Here is a 6,495-nt window from a genome sequence, read left to right as displayed (position 1 = left end):
AAAAAAACAACTAGCTAAGTACTCCATCAATTGGGCTTCCTGCCTACTTTCCCTGCTCTAAAGAAGAGACACCATCCTGCAATAAATGCTTCACAGACAACTGGGCTTTTGCAGGGTCAGTTGGCATTTGATGCCCCATATCCTGGTTCTTTTGGTTGTCAATAGTTGGCCTGGCAATGGTGGTGAAATGGGAGCAATTAACCTGTAGATGAGGAAGGGCTTCCTTTAACAGTTGAAGGGTACCATCTGGCACAATTCCAAAAATTTGTAGTGTTTTTAGTGTGGGAATTTCTCCAAGTAAAGTTTCAGGTACTATATCGTAGCACTGACTGAGAGACAGGTGTTGGAGGTAGTTGAGCTGGAAAAATTCCGGGAAGCAGTCATTCTTTAGCATGATACTATCACTTAAGTCTAGGTGGACAAGATTGGAGATCTTCTAACTAAAGTAGAAAGATCTGATTTCTGAAGATTCAGCTGGGTGATGGTCTCTGATACATGCGCAACAGCCACGTGCACATGCTTCTCAGTGAAATCAAAGCACCAGGAGAGGTTCAGCTCATCCATTCTGGAACAGCCACTTAGCAAAGTCTGCAGGGCAAATTCAGAGAATCCAGAACACCCACAAAGGTTAAATCGAACTAAATTTGAGTTTTGTACGAGATTATTGACAACGGGATCCAACAGCTGCAGGCCTTCCAGGCTTAGATTCTGCAACCTGGAACACTGAGACAGAATGCCCTGGAGGGTGGACACTTCAATAACTGAGTTCGACAGGTCCATGTGCTGCACACGAAAAGGGCTGAAATGTTCAGCTAATGGTTGGTCCATAAATGATCGTGGGCAGCGGAAGGCAATCACCCCTTGAGACAGCAACCAACCGGTCACATCCGGGTGCAGATTTTTACCTGTGAGATCTAAGGTTTGCCATAGAGACTCGTGAAACACTAGGCGATACCACCTCTTGCAAACACCAAAGACCTTTAGCAGCCCAGGGAAGCACAGAGAGGAAAATGATCCCCAAAAGCAGCTCATCCGGAAGGGAGTCCCACGAAACACCTGGAAAGTTCTCTCGATTTAGCTTAGGTCTGCGGATAATCATAAAGTCTTTTGTCACTCCCTTTGTTCTTCAGCCGTTTCCTTGGGGGGCTCTGCGGGAGGCCCAGGTTTGAGAGCAGTTCCTGGGGGATGTTCTCACTGTCGGGCTCCTCTTTCTCCGGGGCGGAAACCCTCATGTCTGAGAGCAGTTCAGAAGTCTTGCTGGAATCCCATCCCCACGTGAAGCTAGTGGCAACGTTGCTACTCAGGTCTGGAATCTCCTGGAGGTGTTTCCTGTGCATAGCGTCCGCAGGTTCGGGAGTTTAAAATACGTGCATTAATTGCAGAGCTGCCAGCCTCCCAGATTCCCGCTTCGGCGCGCGGCATCTCGGAGCGTGCCGCTCCGGCCCCCAGCAGCTAGACCAGCTAAGTCTAGTCACGTTCCATCCCAACAGCGCCGAAGTTTACCATCTTAATCATCTTTGGGTATACCGTTCAGTGGCATTGAGTACATTTGTATTGTGCTCCCGTCACCACCATCCATCTACAGATCTTTTATCTTACAAATCTGAAACTCTGCACCTATTAAAGAGTAAATCCCCATTTTTCCCTTCCTCCAGCCCATGGCAACCACCATTTTGCTTTCTGTCTCTGTGAATTTGACTACTGTAGGCACTTCATATACATGGGATCTATAGTGTTTGCCCTTTTGTGAGGGCTAATTTCACCTAGCATAATGCCTTAAAGCTTGTTGTAGCAGCCGGGCGCGGTGGCTCACGCCTGTAATCCCAGCATTTTGGGAGGCCGAGGCGGGTGGATCATGAGGTCAAGAGATCGAGATCATCCTGGTCAATATGGTGAAACCCCGTCTCTACTAAAAATACAAAAAATTAGCTGGGCATGGTGGCGCGTGCCTGTAATCCCAGCTACTCAGGAGGCTGAGGCAGGAGAATTGCCTGAACCCAGGAGGCGGAGGTTGCGGTGAGCCAAGATCGCGCCATTGCACTCCAGCCTGGGCAACAAGAGCGAAACTCCGACTCAAAAAAAAAAAAAAAAAAAAAAAAAGCTTGTTGTAGCATGTGTCAGAATTTCCCCCTTTTAGGGCTAATATTCTATTCTATGTATATGCTACCAATTGTTTATCCACTCATCTGTTAAGGGAAGCTTGGATCGCTTCCACATTTTGGCTACTGTGAATAATGGTGCTACAAACATGGGTGTAGAAATATCTCCTTAAGTCCCTGCTTTTAGTTCTTTTGACACTGTACCTAGAAGTGGAACTGCTGGATCTTATGGTAATTCTGTGTTTAATTTTTTCAGGAACCACCATACTATTTTCCGTAGCATCTGCACCATTTTACACTCCTGTCAACAGTACACGAGGGTTCCAGCTTTTCCACATCCTCACCAACACTTATTATTTTCTTTTTCTTTAGTTTTTTAGTTTTTTGATAGTATCCATCATAAGGTTTGAGGTGGTATCTTATTGTATTGAGATTTTAAAATTTACAAAATGTTTGAGTTATGTAATCAAATGGCAGCAAGTTTAAAAAGCAGAAATACTCAGTCTTGCTACTCTTATACCAATATTATTTATTATTTGGATATATTGATTTTAAATTTTAAGGACTTTTCTTTTGAAAAAGTTTTAATTTTTCATTTAGTTTCATATCAAACATTTCTCACTTTGTTACCTATTTTATACACCATCATTTTAATTTGAATTTTCTGAGAAAATGTTGCATATGCTGAGGAATATATAGCATGGTTGACTACTTAAGAACATGTATGATTTTTTGGTTTCTTATATATAGTTAGATGCCTGGTTTGTATGATTTTAATTTCATAGGCTGGATGATGTGGTGATTAAGAACATGTTTCTAGAAGTGGTCTGGGTTTTTGCCACTTCTGGCTGCATGCTTTTGGGCAAGTTTCTTAAATTCTCTGTACCTCTTTTCTTCATCTTTAAAGTATAATAGTACCTATGTCAGAGTTGTGAAGACCAAATGAGTTAGTGTTTGTAGAACTCTTAGAACTGTGCCTAGCACATCAAACATTCTATATAAGCCTTAGCTACTATTATTGTTTTATTCGATAGGAATTTATCTCTGGTTTTTAGGATTATATGCAATTAGTTACATAATATGCAGTTAGTTTCAACATAGTATGTCAAATGCACTTAACGTAGAATGTCACAAGCACCACTGTAGAGGAGGGTGCAGTCTAGAAGGCTCTTTTGGGAACTAAGAGAAGATACAGCTGGGGCTGGGCATATTGGTAAATTAGTAATTTGATATAATCATCTCTTGGGTACTGTGCTCTTCTGGCTGCCATTTAGCTATTCTAGGCTCTTTTGGCCAGCTCAAACTTTCACTTTGCCTCTTGGGGCTTCCTCACACAGCTCCCCAGATTCTCCTTTGCCTAGGCAAAGAATATTTTCTTTCTTTTTTTTTTTTTTTTTTTTTTTATTTTCACTCTTGTTGCCCAGGTTGGAGTGCAGTGGCGTGACCTCAGCTCACTGTAACCTCCACCTCCCAGGTTCAAGCGATCTCCTGTCTCAGCCTTCTGAGCAGGAATTACAGGTGCCTGCCACTGCACCCAACTGATTTTTGCATTTTTAGTAGAGATGGGGTTTTTGCCATGTTGGCCAGGCTGATCTTGAACTCCTCCTGACCTCAGGTGATCCACCCACCTCGGCCTCCCAAAGTGCTGGGATTACAGGAGTGACCCATTGCCTGGCTGTTTTCTTTGGTTCTTAGTTAACAACTTTTGCTTAGTTGCTAATTTAAATAGAATGCACTGGCTTAAATTTTTGCATAAAATAGCATTCTGTGATTTATAACATTTTTAAAAACCTCGTTTCGCTGATATTCAATATAAATCTGAGAGATGGTGAAGGTGTCCTCTTTGAACAACTCTGGTTATACTGAGAGATTAAGTGCCTGATGTCACAAAGCAATTAAGTGAACTACCTTGGATTTGAACGCAAGTCACCTCGCTTTGGGGCCAGTGTTTTAAAATATTGTTTTTTCTTTGACATGTCATCAGGTTTTAAGACAATACTTTGTTCCTTCTTTCCTAATTATTTGGTGATATTTTTAAAGATTTCTAAATATTCCATAAAGATAATATGCTCTTCTCTTTTAAATTTAACAGTTGATAAAATTTATCTCATTCATTTTTCTTATACATGAGCTATATTTTATAGTCTTTTATCCCTATCACCAGAAAAGAATGAAATAAAATCTGAGATCTAAATATTTTACCTGATTAAATTCTAATTTTTTTACATGAATGTTTTTTGAAAAGCCTTTCATATTTCATGATTGTTTTTATTTTATGATACTGGAACAAGGTAGATTTCTCTCATACTGCCTAGCATATGTAGTACCTTGCTTATTTCAATATTGCTGTCAGAATTAAATTAAATCTTGCTACTAGAATAGCTTTACAGTCCTACTTTCCCCTTTTTTCTTTTACCTTGTCCTCTTCTAGGTCTGTTTTTAATTGTTTTTCTCTTATATTCCCAACAATTTCTAGTTCTAAGAAGAAAATGTACCTTGAGCTGCAGGGCCTGCCAGACTCCATTTTGTGAAGTAAATTTTTCTACCGAATTTCTTTCTTATTTCTTTTGAGACAGAGTCTTGCTCTGTCGCTGAGGCTGAAGTGTAGTGGTGTGATCAGGACTCACTGCAGCCCTAACCTCCTGGGCTCAGGTTATCCTCCCACCTCAGCCTCCCAAGTAGCTGGGACTACAGGTGTGAACTGCCATGTCCAGTTAGTTTTTGTATTTTTAGTAGAGACGGGGTTTCGCCCTGTTGTCCACGCTGGTCTTGGGCTCTTGAGCACAAGCAGTTGCTGGCCTTGGCTTCCCACAGTGCTGGGATTACAGGTGTGACCCACTGTGCCTAGCCTTTAATTTGTTTTATATTCTTTATACGGTAGTCCCCTTATCTGCAGTTTTGCTTTCTGCTGTTTTACTGACTTGCGGTCTGAAAATATTAAATGGAAAATTCCAGAAATAAAGAATTCATGTTTTAAATTGTACCCTTGAGTAGCATGATGAAATCTTGTGCTGTCCAGCACTGTCCTGCTCTGTCCCTCTGAGGACATGAATCATCCTTTCATCCGATGTATTCATGCTGTAGACACTACCTTCAGTTATTAGATTTTTTAAAAAGTGTATATTGGGTGTCTGGTACTATCCCAGATTTCAGGCAGCTACTGGGGGTCTCGGAACATATCCCCCATAAATAAGGGGGGACTACTGCATATGTATTGGCTCTCTCACACAATTTAGAAAGTTGAATTGTTACTTTCAGTGTATATAAATTCATACTTTATTGCTGTATTAGTTTTTCCAGTAGTGTAAATTGCTTCTTTTGATAAGAATATAATTAGTTCCGGGTGCAGTGGCTCACACCTGTAATCACAGCACTTTGAGAGACTGAGGTGGGTGGATCACGAGGTCAAGAGATTGAGACCATCCTGGCCAACATGGTGAAATCCCATCTCTACTAAAAATACAAAAATTAGCTGGGTGTGGTGGCGCGCTTTGTAGTCCCAGCTACTTGGGAAGCTGAGGCAGGAGAATCACTTGAACCCACTCCAGCCTGGGTGACATAATGAGATTCCGTCTCAAAAAAAAAAAAAAGAATAAGTTAAGGCTCAACTTTTTTTTTTTTTCATACTATAAGCTGCATTATATGTAATGAACTGTGAATGTTACTGATTTGCTCATTGTCAAATCTAAAATCTGATTTTCTTGGCAGATATGTAGACTTGTGATAGGCATTTGGCATTTTATGTTTTGGGCAGCGTAACTTTAAATCTACATAAACTTCTCTGCCTTTTGCCTCTGCTGTGTTCATAGATTCCAGGAGGGCTTCGTGTATGGACCTCAAGCGTTGGAGGTAGCAGAGTTTTCAGCAGAAGGTAAAGCAGAGTATTGCCTTCTGGTGTCATTGTGTGTGTGTGCTGGGGTGGGTATGTGACAGATGAGAGCTTTTTGCAAGTGTAATCACTAAGTAACTTATAATGATGCATTAAATGATTCACTTTCATAAAATTTAAAACCAAGATAATACCTGTACAATTTTATTCAGTATTACTAAAATTCATAAAAAATAGTAAAATTTAGATAGAGTTAAAGACTCTAAATTTCACTTTCTTTGCCAGTAAGAAATAGTAGAAGTGAGTAAGAAAACAGAGCATTAGTATAATGTATACTGTATAATTTTCTCAGACCTAGCTTCACTCGAATTTCTTCTTGGGAACTTGTCCAAATCATTATTCATATGCTGCTCCTTTTACTGAAAAATTGCTTCACAGTAGAGGGGCAGTCTAATCCATGACTCATGACTGGGAGGTAGTTACTATAGGTTCCATGTGCCAGAAACGTTAGTTCCCAATATGCTAGTTTCCTGTCTCTTGAGAACTACTTTTCTTTCTTTCTTTTTT

At 40.5% G+C, this 6,495-nt stretch overlaps 1 protein-coding gene and 1 pseudogene across 4 annotated transcripts in view; one reads left to right on the top strand and one right to left on the bottom strand.

The window, feature by feature from the left end:
• LOC108281751 overlaps positions 1-1,742 on the bottom strand; it is a 3,886-nt pseudogene extending 2,144 nt beyond the window's left edge.
• The window catches only part of CDK19 (cyclin dependent kinase 19), a 200,354-nt gene that overhangs the window by 42,695 nt on the left and 151,164 nt on the right, over positions 1-6,495 (top strand). Inside the window, exon 2 of one of the 4 annotated variants that reach the window (XM_017497438.2) lies at positions 5,909-5,970. The exons of the other annotated variants lie outside the window; for them this stretch is intronic. The gene's annotated coding sequence lies outside the window, so the exon portion shown is untranslated. The remainder of the gene's footprint in view (positions 1-5,908; positions 5,971-6,495) is intronic. 4 annotated transcript variants of the gene reach the window in all.

The sequence above is a fragment of the Cebus imitator genome, unplaced genomic scaffold, assembly GCF_001604975.1.
Source record: "Cebus imitator isolate Cc_AM_T3 unplaced genomic scaffold, Cebus_imitator-1.0 Scaffold231, whole genome shotgun sequence".
In the NCBI taxonomy this organism is placed as follows: Eukaryota; Metazoa; Chordata; class Mammalia; order Primates; family Cebidae; genus Cebus; species Cebus imitator.
Note: the sequence above shows the minus strand (reverse complement) of the source record. Positions and strands in the feature narration are given on the sequence as shown.